Raw genomic sequence first — 16,407 nt, 5'->3', positions numbered from 1 at the left:
GCCACTCCTGCGCCACCCACAGCCAACGCTCAGCGTGACTGTTGGGTGGCAGCACCTCTCACCAAAGCCCCTTACTGTGGCATCCATCATTTGACGCCTGATAACCTGCAGAGTGTTCACAGGTGAGGAAACCAAGGTGTAGGCAGCTGAAGTCATTTGCCAAAAAGGTGTTTGTCCAAATGGCATGAGTTGCCCACATTGCTTTGGAGGGGGGAACCCCGACCAGAGCCTCGAGACAACAGCCGGATGTCCTCCCCCTGCCCCCACGCCCGCACTGACCCTGAATTTCTCCTCCTGGACCCAGGAGGAAGGCAGAGGGGGCGAGCAGGCAAAGTGATCTTTGCACCACCATCTATAGGCTGGTTCCCACGGGGACTTGACTTTGGACAGACTTTGCTTTCACTTGGTGAACTGTCTGGTCCTGGCTGGACAGGGGTCACATCCAGGGGCCCTATGGGGAGTCTGTTTGCAGGCCTGGGGTACCCCCCGTCTGTGGGCCTCAAGTCTGGGGACCAGGTTGGAAAATGGGCCCCCTCAAGACACAAGGGTTTCAGCATTTCTTGAGTTCCTGTCACGTGCCAGGCATGGAGCGTGTCCACGGGTTGCTCACATCTCGAGAAAGGCTCCTGGCAGCCCTCCACGGAGTTTTTATCCCCACGGGACGACCTTGGCGTGAGAGCTTCTGGGCTCCAGGTTTCCCACCCTGTGGGCAGGCTAGAAGAGGTGTGGCCGCAGTGGCCTCCCTAAACTATCCACTTAAGAATTGCATGATGGTGATTAAGTGGTAGAATGTTCATCTGCCATGGGGGAGACCCGGTTCGATTCCCGGGGCATGCACCACCCACCCCATCCTGTAGAAAAAGTAAAAAATAAAAACAGAAAACACATGATGGAAGATGAGCTGCAGTCCAGAAAGGATAGAATTGCTCTCATTTCCAGCCTGGTGTCTTGGGACACAAGGCGTTGGCTCCAAAAATGCTTGTTGACGTAAACATTTATTTATTCGTTCTTTCCAAATATTTATTGAGCGCCTACTTGGGCTTATGGAAGACAAATACAACAGGGAATGAGACAAACAGGGTCTGTGTCTCATTGAGCTGACATTGCAGTGAGTGTGTGGGGAATGGGGTGGGCAGAAAAGAGAGTCCAAGAAGTAAACAAATACACGAAAATGAGGAAAGGTTGTAGTTAGGGTTGCATATCAGTTATTTATTGCTGCATAATAAACCACCCCGAAACTTCATGGCTTAAAATCACCACCATTTATTTCCCCATGATTCTGCCATTTGGGCTGGGCTTGCCTAAGGGCAGTCACAGCCTCAGTTGGCATCTGGTCGCTCCATGGGGACCAGAGGGATCAGAGGGCCCCACTCACATGTCTGGGGCTGTGGTCTCTCCCTGTGGTCCCTGTTTTCCAATCATCCAGACTGAGGGCTCCAGGCTCCCAGGAGGCCCGAGCAAAGCCTCAGGGCCCTGCGAGCCCCGGCTCGGACCCGCCCGTGTCACCTTCCACCACATTTCACCGGCCAAAGCAAGTCACAGACCAGTCCAGATTCAAGAGATGGCAAAATCCACTCCCATTTCTTAGCTGCAAAATAATACAACCATGATTTTCACAGCCAGGAGGGAAATAAACAAGGCGAAGAAGTGGGACAAAGTCACAAATCAGACCCCAGAACTCTTGGGTTGATCTGAAAACATGGTATCTTTTTTAAACCAATTAACTTTAAAGGCAAAACCCAGAATATTTCATGTGGACACCCAGATGTTCCAGCTTCTTCAGGAAAAGATCTGAGGGCCTGGCAACACTGGACCCACGTGCTCTTCCCACGACAGAAGGGAGGGGATGTGCTGAGCTCGGCCTCCTCCCCAGGCTGGGCCTCGCTCTCCAGGGAGCCCAGTTGTAGCCTCTCCCTGTTGATTTCTAACCCAGCCTGGTGTCTATGGCTTAGTTAGGCCTCTTGGGCTCTTGTTGTTCTCTCAGTAGAGCTAAGAGGAAAGTGAAATGGCTCTCCTACCTGTGACCCTATTGAAAGCAGAACAGTGAAAAGTGGGCTGTGAAGGAGCGTGTGTTTGGTTATTTTTCTAGCAGTTGTTTCTCTACACCTTCACTTCTCTTTGGTAACCTGGTAGCCCTTTTGGCATTTTCAACCCTTCTGACAGAGAGCTGGGGGAAAGGGCAGAGAAGCCCTCTGTCAAGACGTGGCCCGGCTGCTGAGACCTCAGGGATGAGAGGCTGGCAGCCAGGCTGAGCATTAGGGCCAGGGGCAGAATGTGCTAAGGCCCTGAGGTCACAGAGGTGCTGCTGGGATTGAGAAATAAGGAGATCTCGTGGCGGGACGGGGCGAGGAGCGGGCACACTGGGTAAGGCAACAGTTCACAGTGGCTGGGAGGCCACAGTGCCAAGCGTGGGATTCACTTCCAATGGGCGGGCAGCAGCTATGCGTGTAAGCTGGGGAGTGGCATGGCAGACTTTTCAAAGGAGGACATCGCTGACTGAGAAAGCACCTCCCCAAAGGAGGGGTATAGGATTTTGGGAGTGGCTTCCTACCTAACTCGAGAAGTTGTGAGCCCAGATCCCCGATCCTTGCAGGCTGCCACCTGAGAACAGCCCAGGAGAGGAGCAGCTCGGATGGGGCCTGGAACACAGCAGTGCAGGAGGAGCAGAAGCAGCTAGCTGGGTCGGCCTGGGAGCGGGCGTCTCGTTTCCCTGACGTCCTGAGGGCGAAGGCCCCAGCTCCGCGGCGCCCTAGGATCACCTGGGCCCCTTCTGGGGTGGGGGTCCAGGCGTCATCTTCCTCTGCGGGGTTGGAGACCCTGGCAGGGAGGGCCCTGAGCAGGCCGTGGAGCTCACGGGACTCAGGAGGATTTGGTAGCACTGCCCCCTATGCCGGGATCACTGACTCAAAGCGGGGCGCGCACGGGGCGTGCAGGCCAGGTAAGGCGAGCCTGTTTCTGTGCAGTGAGGATGGCCAACTGCCTCTTAGGACAGAGGTACAAAGCAGACCCTCCATGGGGGCTCGGCTGTGGGAGGTGCTCAGTGGATGCTGGCCCCCCAGAGGCCCTGGGCCACTTAGAGGATGGGGAGGGGGCAAAAGCTCTGGTCACACCCCAGGCAAACGGGGTACGCCCCCCTCTTCCACCGCCTTCCATATCTCACAGCCGCATGCCAGAAACACAGGCAGCTGCTCTCTGACCATGCTAGAATTGTGAGTCAGTTTCCCCTTTCCTGACCATAGCTGATAAGTATATCCTGCTGGATAAAAATATATCCACCCTTACGGGAAGATTCCTAGCCTGGAAACTCCCTGTGCACCCATCTCTGGGCTGAGGAAGTGTCCATTGCCTTTCCCTAGTAATAGGAGCGGCTGCAGCTCCTGTGCCAGCAGGGAATGGCTGGAGGACCTCGCTCTCCCCTGAAGGACCTTGGTGTCCCTGAAGGACCTCACTCTCCCCTGGAGGACCTCACTTTCCCCTGGAGGACCTCGCTGTCCCCTGGAGGACCTCGCTGTCCCTGGAGGACCTTGCTCTCCCCAGGAGGATCTCACTCTCTTCTGTCCAGGCCCTGGGGCTGAGGAGAGGCTCTGCTGCAAGCTGGAGAAGCAAGAGGGTGGTGACAGTGTGCAGAAAAACAGACTCTTTCTTCAGACCTGTTTATCACAAGCCAGTACTTAACAGAGCTCAGGACAAAAGCTTAGTAGCCAGCACCCGCTCTTAACATAGGCCACTGAGCAATTCACTGAGTTCTCACCATAACCCCAAGGCCACCGGGAAACTTGAGGCGCAGAGGGGAAGGAACTGTCTAAGGAACTAGTGAGGGTGGAGCCTGGATTCACACCTGGGCTTTTAACTGCTAGGCTGCCACCTCTGGGGTGTACAGGGTGTGGGGACATGCCTTCAAGGGCTGCTCTTGATTCCGTGATGCTGTAGGAGCAATCTGCTCATCAGCGGGAACCTTGGCCAATACTCGGTGAGTGCCAGGCCCCTCTGGTATCTCCAGCAAGGAGCCCTCTAGCCTGCACACCTTGCCTTCCAGACCATCCACGATAACCACCACTTGAACCTGGATATGAACTGGACTCATTTCCTCAGCATCACCAGCAACAGGCTGGGAGAGGTGATCTTGTTTGCCCTAGTCCATCCCTCACTTAAAAAAAAAATTTATTCATATCACCTAAAATCAACCATTTCAAAACGAACAGTTCAGTGGCATTGAGTACATTCCTGTTGTTGAGCAACCGCCATCTCTATCTAGTTCCAAATCATTTTCATCACCCCCAGAGGAAACTCTGAGTCCAGTAAGCAGTCAACCCGCACTCCCCACTCCCCCTACTCCCTGGCCACTACTAATCTGCTTTCTCTCTCTCTCTGGCTTTGCCTAGTCTGAATATTTCACATAAATGGTATCATGCAATAATGCACTTGTGTTTGGCTTCGTGTCATGTTTTCAAGCATTATCCATTTAGTACTGGAACTTCACTCCTTTTCATGGCCAAGTAACATTCCATTGTGTGGACGGAAGGCATCTTGTTTATCCTTCCATCTGGTGATGAACATTTGGGCTATTTGCACCTTTTAGCTATTGTGACTAGTGCTGCCATGAACATGTGAGTATGAGTGTTTGTGTGAACTCTTCATTTCCCCTGTATATATACCTAAAGGTGGAACTGCTGGGTCATCTGGTAATTATATGTTTAAGCCAGACTGTTCTTCATAGTGGCGGCCTCATTTCACACTCCCACCTTCAGTGTATGAGGGTTCCAACTTCTCCACCTCCTTTTCAGCACCTGTTAGCTTCCACTTGCGTTGCTATAGCCACCCTAGTGAGAGTGGAGTGTCTATCCTCACATTTAAGAGCAGAATTGAGACTCTGCGTGGTCCTATCCTACTGTTCCAGCCAAGGAAGCAAAGTTCCAAAGTCAGCCTAGAACTCAACTCCCTGGCATGCCATCCCCATGCCCCCTCAGCTCCTGGGGAGCTAAGGAGGCTCTTACCTGAAAGCTCAGGGGGTATTCCATTGGTAGGAAATGCTTGGATTAGAGAAGAACCCTTGGACAGAAATAGAATAGGGTCCATGGAAGTGGCAGACCCCAGACTTTAGAAGAACTCAAGTCTTGTCCTTGTCTCCACAACACTGGAGATGAGGCGCAGGCCCTACTCTCTCACACCCAAGTTTTGGGGTCTCCCCTGAAACCTGATGGGCAGAACTAACTTGAATGAACTCCCTCTGCTTCTCCAGAAGGCTACAGGTTTTTAAAAACAAACAAAATCTCACTTATACCTGGTTCTGGCTTTTTGGGAAAAAAAAATCTTGACTTTTATCAGCTTCTACTCCAGCTCTAAAGTGGTGGGTGGCAGCAGCTCTCACCCTCCTAACTCAGTTCCTACCCATGAAGTCCTCCCTGACTGGCCCCTTAAGGCCACGAAACTGTTTGTACTTCCTTAGCCAGTAACAAGTGAGCAGCTTTCAAAAAGGTCAGTCCCCTTTTCAGGAGCGTGGACACTGGAGCTGGACACCTGTGGGGTGAATCCCAACTCTGTCCTGCTTCCATACTTAGCCCATCAGTTTGCTAAGATAATTAACCTTTCCATGCCTCAGTTTTCTGCTGTGCAATGGAGAGAAAAAGAGTTCCTTCTTCATAGGGTTGTTGTGATGAAACAAGAACACACATGAAGTCCTTACACAGTTCCTGTGACCTAGTTGTTCAGTAAAGGATAAATAACATCCAAGGCAGTCAGCAGCACTAAGGACAGTGATACACTGAACCCCTCCCACCTCCCACCTCCCACATTCCAACCTTCACCACAACTAGCAGTATCCCCACTCCCATTTACAGGAGGTCACTGTAGGCACACACCTCCCAGACTGGATCCCTTGTAGGGCAGGCCTTCGCAGATTCACAGGTCAGATGCATTCAAAATAAACGGACCCTAGTTTTCTCACTGGGTTCTGCATTGCTCTGGTTTTACATAATGAGGAAATCTAGGGATTTAGTCTTAGAGACAAGAAATAGGCTGACTGGTTGAGGTCTCCTGGCGGGCGAGTGAGTAGGCTCGGGCAGGACTAGGACACGGTGGCAGGACCAGCATTTCAGCATTTCTGCCTGAGTGCCACTGACAACCCAGTGCTTCTGGAGAGGCCTGGGCAGTGAGAGTGGGCTTTAGGCTCTCCAATACCCCCCAGTACACAGGGCTCAACACCCATCTACTGGGGCGCTGCTTTCCAGTTAAGATTTTATTTAATGAGAGCCCCATAGTAACCCTCCCAGCCCTCAAAGAAAGGTTTGCAGACCACTGGATCATATAACCTTGTTAGGGGAGGTGGGAAAAGATTTAAAAACCAAATCCCAAACCTACATTATGCTATGCAGCAAGACTTAAGGTGAATATTCAATTCTTCCTCATTTTCATGTGATTTTAGCCTGAGGCTTTTTTGCTTAACCTTGACATTAACAGATTCTCAAGGCTCTCTGACCCTTGCCTCCAGGGAAGATTTCACTGTTCTGGGCATAGCAGCAAGAGGAAATTACAGAGACAGGAATTCTGTTTTCCACAGATGGAATTCCCCAACATATAACTAAGCCCTTGATATCAAGGCCTTCTATTTCTATGATGTCTACTTTCACTCTTCCATGAAAACCAAGTACGAAACCGATCTGGAACAGGGAGTCTGCAAGGAGACTCATTTTGACAGAGATGGAAAAGACTAAGGCATCGACTGAAGAGGCGGTTAAGGAATGTACCTTCAAGCCAGGCCCCCACGGGCTGCCTCCTGGCTCGCTGAAGTTGTGACACAGCCGCCAGAAGTAAAAATGACAGTACTCCGTTCATAAATCAAGTCACCAGGTATCAACAGTACTAATGCAGTGAGAACCAGTGTAAAAATTCAAACCATTAGAAGGCCTTCCCCATTAAATTGTTTTATTAGGTTAATCAGACAGATTAAAGGTGGTTCATTTTGTTTGGTACCCTTCTAGAAAATATTTCAAGTTTTTAAATGAACTTCCAATACATAAAACAATTACCTTACCAAATTACTTTACCATACACAAATTTCAGATCAAAATACAACACTCTGTTTCTGTTTTCTTACAGTTATAAAATCCAGTCAATACAAACTACATAAAAAAGGTAAAACACTTTCACTGACCCTTGGTACAAGAGAACAGCACAATCGCAACAGTTCCCAGAACACAGCTCCTGGGCTCATGAGAAGGGTCTGCCCCCTAGTTACCCCACAATATACTGAAGCATGTAAACAAAGTAAGTGCTACTTAATTTAAGAAAGTTAACATACCCTTTCCGCATCAGCATTAGTTGTAAACCATAAAGCGACTTCGTAAGAAAGTTTAATAATTAAAACTTACTTCTGACTTGGCTAATTTTCATACCAGCAAAGGAATAGAAAATGACTCCACAAAACCAACCAATACATTTGGACCACAGGATATAAAACGTGCCATTTCAATTAAATCAAGTTAGCACAATTTCTCTATCCCACTGGATTTGGGAAGTATAATTTTATAAGTTGCAAGCTTTCAGAAGTTTAAATATTTCAAACTTTCCATATAATGTCTTCTGTTGTCCTTTTTTTATTGCAAATCCCAGTTTTTCAGTAGTAGGTCTTTCTTTAAATATCAGGATATTTTAATCATACAAAATAACTTCATCTGAATACATGTCTAACTAAACTTCTCAACTTGGAATTTCACTCGTTAATAAAAGCTGCAGGATTTAAATAAAAAACAAAACAAGCCCGTATTCTGTATGTACCATGTCAGAACATATAGATATTTTAATAAAACAAAGATCTGTGTTTAACAGGATGACTTCTGTCTTAGAGCAACTGTGTCCTGACGGAATCAAGTACATGAAAGTGACAAATCAAAAGAGTCTGCTAGAAGCTGACAAGCGTGACGGTATATACTTAGTGCCTGGTACCTCGGGTACCAGCCAATGGCAGAGACGGCTGGGCCAGGGCCTGCTGGGAGAGCAGCCGTGATTGTGGGAGAGTCAAAAGGAACTGACAAGGTTATTTTAAGGAAGTTTTCTTGACAGTTTTCTCTCACAGCAGAAGACTGACATCGGTGATAGAAAACAAATGAATTTACCTGTTTATAATGGATTATGGATGGCTCTCATTCACAGACACCAAAATTTTTGTCAGCAGTAACACAAGTGATAAAATGCAGTATGCCAGAGCCCGCTCCAGGGGTTTGCCCAACAGTTTCTGATGCAGATGGGAGTAAATCTGGTAGAGAGGTGAGTGAGGTGATTTGTGAAATCTGCTATTCACTCCCAATTCTATGGATACATGCTCCAGAACTGTTATAGTTCTGGTTGTTCAAAATGTCTGCTGAGGCCACAATGATTTTTTTAATGGCTGTCACAACCCACAAATGGCACTGCTCATAACAAAATGAATTTTACTCTGTCACTGGGGATGCAAAGCGGTAGAGGAGTGAGGAATCAAACAGAAGCTGTTACTGAGTTCAAAATGGAGAGTCCCGTTGGCAGAAAATGGCCACTGATTACTAAACTAAGCAAGTTTTGCTAAATAGCCTGTGCTTTTCTACTAACGGCCACTTGACATAGTTCCCAACATAAAATAATTTACCCCAAGGTAATTTATTATCTTGGAATTTAGGTGATCTCTGCGTTCATGCATATAGGAAGATGTTATAAACTCAGATACCGATGGTTTCTTGAGCTGATGATACCCTTTTGTCCCATGTACCAGATTCTACATGATTTTTTACAAAGCCTAAGAGTCTAATTCACTGAGTATATGCTAAATTAATAATAATAAATTTGATTTCTGGAGTTTTTCCTGAAACAAAAATTCCTTTAGAAAAAAATATGAAGGTAAGCAAGACATTCAAATTTCCAATTTTTTTCACAATTTGGATTGCAGTCAGAACTAAACAAGAGAATTAAATAAGTCAGAACAAACGAAACAAAAAAAACTAAGAGAAAAGGAAACAAAGACCTTCCTGTCCTCTGTTGAGGCATGCTAGCTAGAATGGTGCAGAATAGGGTCTGCCTGGAGACTTCCTGAAGGGGTTCTGCAGGCAAGAAACAGTAAAGTTTGGTTTATGTGAGTTTCCAGAGACTACCCAGGCCCTGAGCACTCTCCCTTGACCACGGGGTCTGCCTGGGGTGGTAGCTGGGTGCTGAGGTAGTTTGTGTGGCCTGGTGGGTTAGAGCATTTTGAGCCCCTTTTCTCAGTTCAGAGAAGGGCTCTGGTGACCTCCGGGGCAGACATGGGAGGTGGGACCAACCTGGGTCCTAGTCTATCCTTGCTCCAGGGTCACTGTGGGAAGTACCCTGGCCAAGGGTGACAGGTCTGGTTCTCTTCCAGCCAGAGCCAGCTGGCCGTGGGAAATGCAGCCACGAAGGCCCAAGTCAGGAGCACCCAGAAGAGCGCCTTTCTCCATGAATACTTCCTTAGCTAATGGTCTAGACAACGATTCCTGGGCAACCAGATGTCTTTTTTTCTTTTAGGATACACAATTCAAGCAGTGAAAAGGCCAGGCTAGGGGAAGTCTGGGGTAGAGGAATAGAGGGTAGGGTGTGACAGTGATTGCCAAAAAGAGTGACTCTTTCCCCACCTTGACTAAAGGTCTCTCTAAGCAGTTACAGAAAGAAGTATCAACTGTGGGGAGGGTTTATTTCCTCAAAAAATTCCACCTAGCTGTCTTCTGGGTAACCAAGCACAAGACACAGGAGGAAAACAACACTGATTTAAACACAAGGTTATCAGTAAGTGAAGATGACTTAGGAAGCGGGGAGAAAACACACACCAAGAGTAAGATTCTTAAATACAGACAACTTAGCGCCAGATGACCTGGATGTGCTTCCCAGGCTGCGAGCCTGCAGGACTATGAGCTCACCTTGCATCAGTGTCTAGCGCATCTTTCACAAGACAGAGGAGTTCAGGGGAGAGATGCACACAAGGAGGCATGTGAGAGCAGCTCCTTGTCCTGCCCCTTCCAGAAACAGAGTGAAACTGCAGCGTGCTTTCAAAGGAGAAGATGACACAACAAAACCACAAGAAGAATTAGAGCCTTTGGAAATTCTCCCCAAAGGACAACAAAATGATCCATGGACAAGGCGAGTGATTTCTCGAGCTGGAAGGGCCAGAAGAGGTCAGCCATTCCCATTCCCTCCCCGTGCAGGAAGCCTCTCTGAGCAGCCCAGGACACAAGTCATCCAAACCCCACTTAAAGGAACATTTTTACTTAATTTTCTTAGATTTGTGGATGCACTGAGAGATTAAAAAATAAAGTACACAAAGTATCACTATTCTAGTTTGACAATATGGTTTAGGAAAACCTCTAAAAATATGTTCATTTCTGAAAGTTCCACTAAACTCCAATTCCTCGTGCAAATGGCAAGGATGGTTGTAGTTGCAAGTCCCAAGGAATAGTCAACAGAGACAACCACCTCTGTCTCTGTCACTACTGGAGAAGGGTAGGGAGGAAAGGAGAGAAGAACAAGGTAGAGAGGATAGGTTAAAAAGGAACAAAGACTCTTCTCAAAAACAATTTAAAAATTTTAAAGTTACAGTAAAAACATTTTTTTCCTTTACCAAATAAGCTGCCACAGAATCTGATGTTGGCAAGAAGCCTTGGAATCGTGACCAATATCTTGCCACAATACCAGAAATCCCACCTAAAAAGCATCATTGATACTGCCCACTGACACTGTCATATCTTCATAGTCCAAGCTGCAGAAAGTCTTCCTTTATGTGCATTTTCAGAGATGAGAGCTCAGAAGACCCCCATTTTATAATGAGGCAGCTATTTGACAGTTCTAAAATTAATTAAAGTTCTGTCTTTTTACTTTCTGCCTACTGGCTGGAGGCAGGCCCTAGGAGCATGCGGGGCCTTCGAAGGTCTTGTTATGGCTCTAGAGCCTCCACCACGTGAGCCCTGTCCCTTAGGACACCTGCAGACGGCTCTCAAACAGCGGTACTGCAACCAGTAGCTACATACAGAACTTTAACACTCTTTTGAACCTAGATGTAAGACTTAACATTTAGCCATTTTATTAAAATGTAAAGAGCACCCAAGATCCCAACCCCACTCTCACTTCTGTTTTGTCTTTTCATAAATGTTATTAACAAGAATGTAAAATAAGTCACTGTTAGAGTGCCTCACTCCAAGGTGTCAGGGATCCATACCTATAACCAGTGAACAGGCTGAATGACTAACCAGCTGCTAGCCCTATTTCTCAGTACTTATTAGTACCTATGTCTAAATTCCCTTTCTTATTCACAAAGATAACAAGATGACTTTATCAAATATCCTATTGAAATTAAGATAAGCTGGGCATGTTACATCCTGCTAAATCAGCCAGTCCCATAACTTGAACCCAAAAGGAAATGATATTATAAAAGAATTACAAAGTTCACTTTTGTATCATTTTGTTAAATAAGCCTTCTTCCTCTGAAGGGAGAAAAGTTCTTCACGCACACTTGTAATACAAGTTCTGTTTGTTTGCTTATTTTAAGTATTATATAACATCCAAATTAAGAAAGCATAGCTGAGGTCTACTGATCTCGGATAGAGATTCAGAAAATGTTCCAACCAACATAGAATACTACACCTTTTATATTTTAGTGAAAAAAGGGACAATTAAAGTTCAGTAAAGTTAAATATTATTAGACGACTTAGGCAAATTATGAATGCAGTTATTTATAATAATTTATTTTCTTATTTTTTTTCCTAGACTCACCTCCCTCCTGGCCCAGAGACAGGATAATGCAAGGCTCAATCTTCTAACTACATGTCTTGGGATGTTTTTAGCTATCTCGAATTATTCTGCATTCAAACAGTAGAGAAGTAAAGGAGAATGGTGGCACAGGTCCAGAAAGTAGATTTCATCATGCCTTCTACTCCCGAAATCTTTTAAGGTCCTCCCTTCTCTTATAGCCAGGGTATGACTAGATAAACTAACCCAAAAAGACAACATGGACAGGGTGGAGGGTTAGCAGTCAGACAACACAGCCCGAAAGCTGTGGACTGTGGGCAGATTGCTGAGCCTCTCTCAGCCTCACTCTCCTTACTGTAAAAGTAGGAACGGGGACGCCCATGTAAGGATGAGCCAGAAGCAAATGATGCTGGCTGTGCCGTTTCCTTCCTTTCTCTTTCAAATGAACAACAAACCAACCAAATTGTCAACCTCTTCAAAAGCTAGGGGGTTAGGGGTTCCAAAATCAATTGAACAAAATATGAATTTCTACTGCCTGGATTAAACAGCTTTTTTGAACCAAGGTGTGTGTGTGTGTGTGTGTGTGTGTACGTGTGTTTTTTTAATTATCAGTTTTATATAACTATCAGAATATTTCCCTGAAACTACCAGTAGAGAAAATACTTCAGTCACAAACATTACTTCAAGCATATCTGCCTACTACGGCTACTGGGACTTGCCGTGAGGGCGCAGGTAGGAGAGCGAGGCCAGCAGGCAGTCAGGGACCATAAGCGAGGGCAGGGGGCTCCACCCACCCACAGGCCTCCAGCCACCATTCGTGTGCAAGACACTATTTTCATTTCTTTAATTAATCCTCGCTACAACCCTAAGAGGCAAATACCCTTATTATGCTATTTCTACAGATAAGAAACCGAGCCTCAGGGCGGAAGAGCTTCCTCAAGTCACGAAGTGAAGCAGGAAGAGGCAGAAGGCATCACACCCTGATGGCCCAAAGCCAAAGCCCCTGCCCTGCACCAGGCCTGTTCAGGAAAGCTGTTAACACATGTACACAAGTTTTCCTCAAAATAATAAAAGTAAGATTTGGGGGTTTTAAAGACAGTAAACTCTGGTTTTCTTGGAAACTACTCATAGGAAATGTCTCCTGACCTGCTGCTAGATAAACATGGTGTCATTTGAGGAGAAACTGCCATTCCATTCAGTAGCAGCAAGCCCTGTTCTCTAAAAAACACAAACATAAAAACTGCATCTTATTAATGTATAAGAAGAGTTCGTTTTAGATTTTACCTGACATTTAAGTTACTCCTCACGACAGGCTTTTAGGAATGGAGATAACTCTTTTGGCCACTAAGGAGCATTAAAGTCCTCCATTTAAGTAGGCTGCGTAAAGTTGTGGCCTGAAATTGGTTACTTCCTACATGACATGATTCCTGGAAAGATATGCCTATCAGAATTAATGATTCTCCTTAGTGTCTCCTAACTTCCTGACCAGAAGAGCTGAGAGACAGTGGAGAAGAGGGAGTGTAGCCAGTGCAAACATAGAGAATTTCACGGACACTCAGAACAAATCAGATGAGTCATGATTTTAAATACAATGCAATTCTATGTTCTAAGGCCAACCCCATCCCCACGCCCAGCGAACATGTTCAGAGTTTCCCCGGGTAAACAGAGACGAGGAACGTAGTAAGGGGTCTACATTTTCATCAAAATTAAACACTGCTAGGATACAAATTTATAAAAATACAATTAATAGATCCTTAAACTGCCTATAGCAGCACCATATACAAAATGAAAAACAGTAGCTCTAAATATTCATCTTCCAAACACTGGGTCAAATTACAGATAGGCACATTTCCCTGCCTGACACAACAAGGATGGAAATGAAGCCTTCCATTTTACACAGCAGTTGTGTTTAAATACACTACTCTTCTATGCTATGAAAACATAGCTTTTTAAATACTCTTTAAAGTTCAAGTTGAGTTTCAAGTAATCACTTAGCAGCAGCTTTAGGAGAATAATTGTCCCTCCTGATGAAAAGTGCCTATATTTTTAAAGAAAGTAGTAAAAAGGAAAATATGCCTCAGAGAATTGTATTCCTCAAGGCCGCTTACTGCTTGCTTCCAGGCTTTTGTTAAAGGACAGAATGTGTTGCATTCTTCTAAATTGGCAGGGAATCAAGCACACCACTACATAATGAGGTAGCTGAGAACAGAGTTTTTCCTACAAACACAAAGAACAAGGGCATAAATGCATGTAATTCTCATCCAATTAAACAAGAAACATGATAAAGCAAACTACATATAGTCATATTTAAGTCAAGTTCCCTAGTTTAACTTTAAAAATTGTAACCCAATATCCTAAGGTCCACTGGTAATTGATGAGCAAGAACAACAAAAATAAGGTACTCGAAAACCTACTTTTTGAACTAAAATGCAAAAAGTAAGTGCCTAATAAGTAAAATTCACCAACCAGAAAGATGAACCTATAAACATTTACTTGGGATTTGAATGATTTGAAATGGCCATTTATCTTCATGGGTCAAATTAATCAGCTCCCTTTTCTCCACCTGGCTTCCTGCAGTGGCTACCCACGCACAATGGGCTGGCACCCGCCCCCCCCCCCCCAAAGTAAACCAGTGGTTTCAGAAGCTGTAAGTCATGATGTGGTTGTCACCTATGTAGGAAAGGAAGCTCCACAATTTTGTAGCCACGAGGACATCTACATCAAAAATTCAATTTTGCCCAAATTTCAGTTGTTAAAGCAATTTAATCAGAGTAGTTTTACCTCAAAATAAAAAAAGACAAAAATCTCAATTGTAACAAAGGTACGACAGTAATGCAAAATGTTAATAACAGGGAAAACAGTGTGTGTAGAAGGGAATGGAAAATTTATACTTTCTATATGTTTTTTTGTAAATCTACAACTACTCTAACATAATAAAAAGCTGCCTATAATCAGAGCTCTAGGGTAAAAAATTAAAAATAAAAAAAGAGAAGCAAAAGACATTTCTTACTACATTATGCGATGTAGTTTTATTAGACAGCTGACTTTATGAGAAGCGGAGTTTAATAATCTAATCACGTACAGAACTCCGATGAGAGAACTGAAAAAGAACAAACCTTCCAAAACTATACACAGAAGACCAAACAATCTGAAATCATGACTGAACTCCTTATTCATCATATAATTATTACGAGACAAAGGATGACCTATTTTTAAATTAAAATAGTAATATTTCTTCTGAGAAATACAAAACTTTAAAAGGTTTTACCTTTTAAAACCTATTGAGCTTTCACTGCCAATTGGCAGGCACACACTCCACCTGGAGCCACGCTCGTCTCAAATGTGGGCAAGTGAGTCATTATTCACCCTTACCATTAATCTCTATAATCCTGAGTCAGCTATAAAGAATACTTCAAGGATTATTCCAAAACTAGCAAAATATTTTCCTCAATATGTCAAAACAGTTTATTTTCCCTTACTGATTGTATGTGGCATAAATGAAGCTTCAGCTCTTTAAAAGTAAACACAGCTTCTTTTTCAATCACAAACACTTCTATTCTTATGACCTTATAAAATTCTTACATTTCCTATAGCTAACTGAGAAAGAAAACCAAAGATCTTTGCTTTTATCTGTGCAACTTGCAAAGGATATTTTGGTAGCTTAAATTGCACTACAAATGATTATTCTGTGATTAAAAAGAAAATACTTGTATGCCTAGAAAAGAAGTGAGAGTTTAGTGGGCTGAGCAATAAAGTGATAATCCAGAAATGTGGATTCTGCTCTTGGTTTGTGCTTACATCTGAAGTGAGAAGTCAAATCATTTGCCTGGGCCTCAAAAATTGCTCTTAGCAGAAAGGGGATAGTGCCTGCACCCCACCTAGAGACAGGAAGAGAAAAAGCAACACATTCTGGTTAAGATTTTAAGCCCCAGATAAAATACAAAAACAAAAACCAACATTAAAAGTGGTCAACATCATTAGGTGCACTAAGTTCTCAAAGTCCTCATGAAGCTCTCAGAGCTCTTACAGAACATACGGAGTCCACGTGGCTGTGCATCATGTATGTCAAGCACTCGGCATCACTGATTATATGCTACTTCCCACACTAGGAGACCAGCTCAGCTCTGGACAAAGTTACTCATTTAAAATCCCATAAAATGAGTCACTCTCAGAGACTACTTTTTAACCCACTGAGGAACATCATCACAAATATAATATATTCATTCATTAAATATTTATTCACTACCTACACGCTGAGCCGGGTGCCAGGGTTAAGCAGGTAACTAAAATAGAGCTCTCGCACATAACCTAGAGGGGATGCAGGGGACAGAAGGATATCTTTCTCATGGTCAGGTACCCCAGGAAGTTGAGCACAATCCTTCATGGGTCCTGGGTGCTAAATAAATATTTGTTGACTAACCAGGGCAGACATGACTACACTGACCAGTCACTTCTCTTGCCACCTCCCCACAGCTCCCCCAGCTCGCAGGGCAGCTGATGACAAAGAGCAGTCTCAACTTTCCCTTCCACCAGGTGTTTTCTAAGGGGTTTCCAGCACCTTTTAAGTCAATACAATAAAAATGTCACCTCATTCCTTCCCCAGCTAATCAGATGCTACTGTCTGACCACTAGAGCAACTCCTCTTCAATCAAGAAAACCAACATCCAAAAGGCAATATTGTTTTTAGCACTC

The sequence above is a fragment of the Tamandua tetradactyla genome, chromosome 16 (assembly GCF_023851605.1).
Source record: "Tamandua tetradactyla isolate mTamTet1 chromosome 16, mTamTet1.pri, whole genome shotgun sequence".
NCBI classification, from domain to species: Eukaryota; Metazoa; Chordata; class Mammalia; order Pilosa; family Myrmecophagidae; genus Tamandua; species Tamandua tetradactyla.
Note: the sequence above shows the minus strand (reverse complement) of the source record.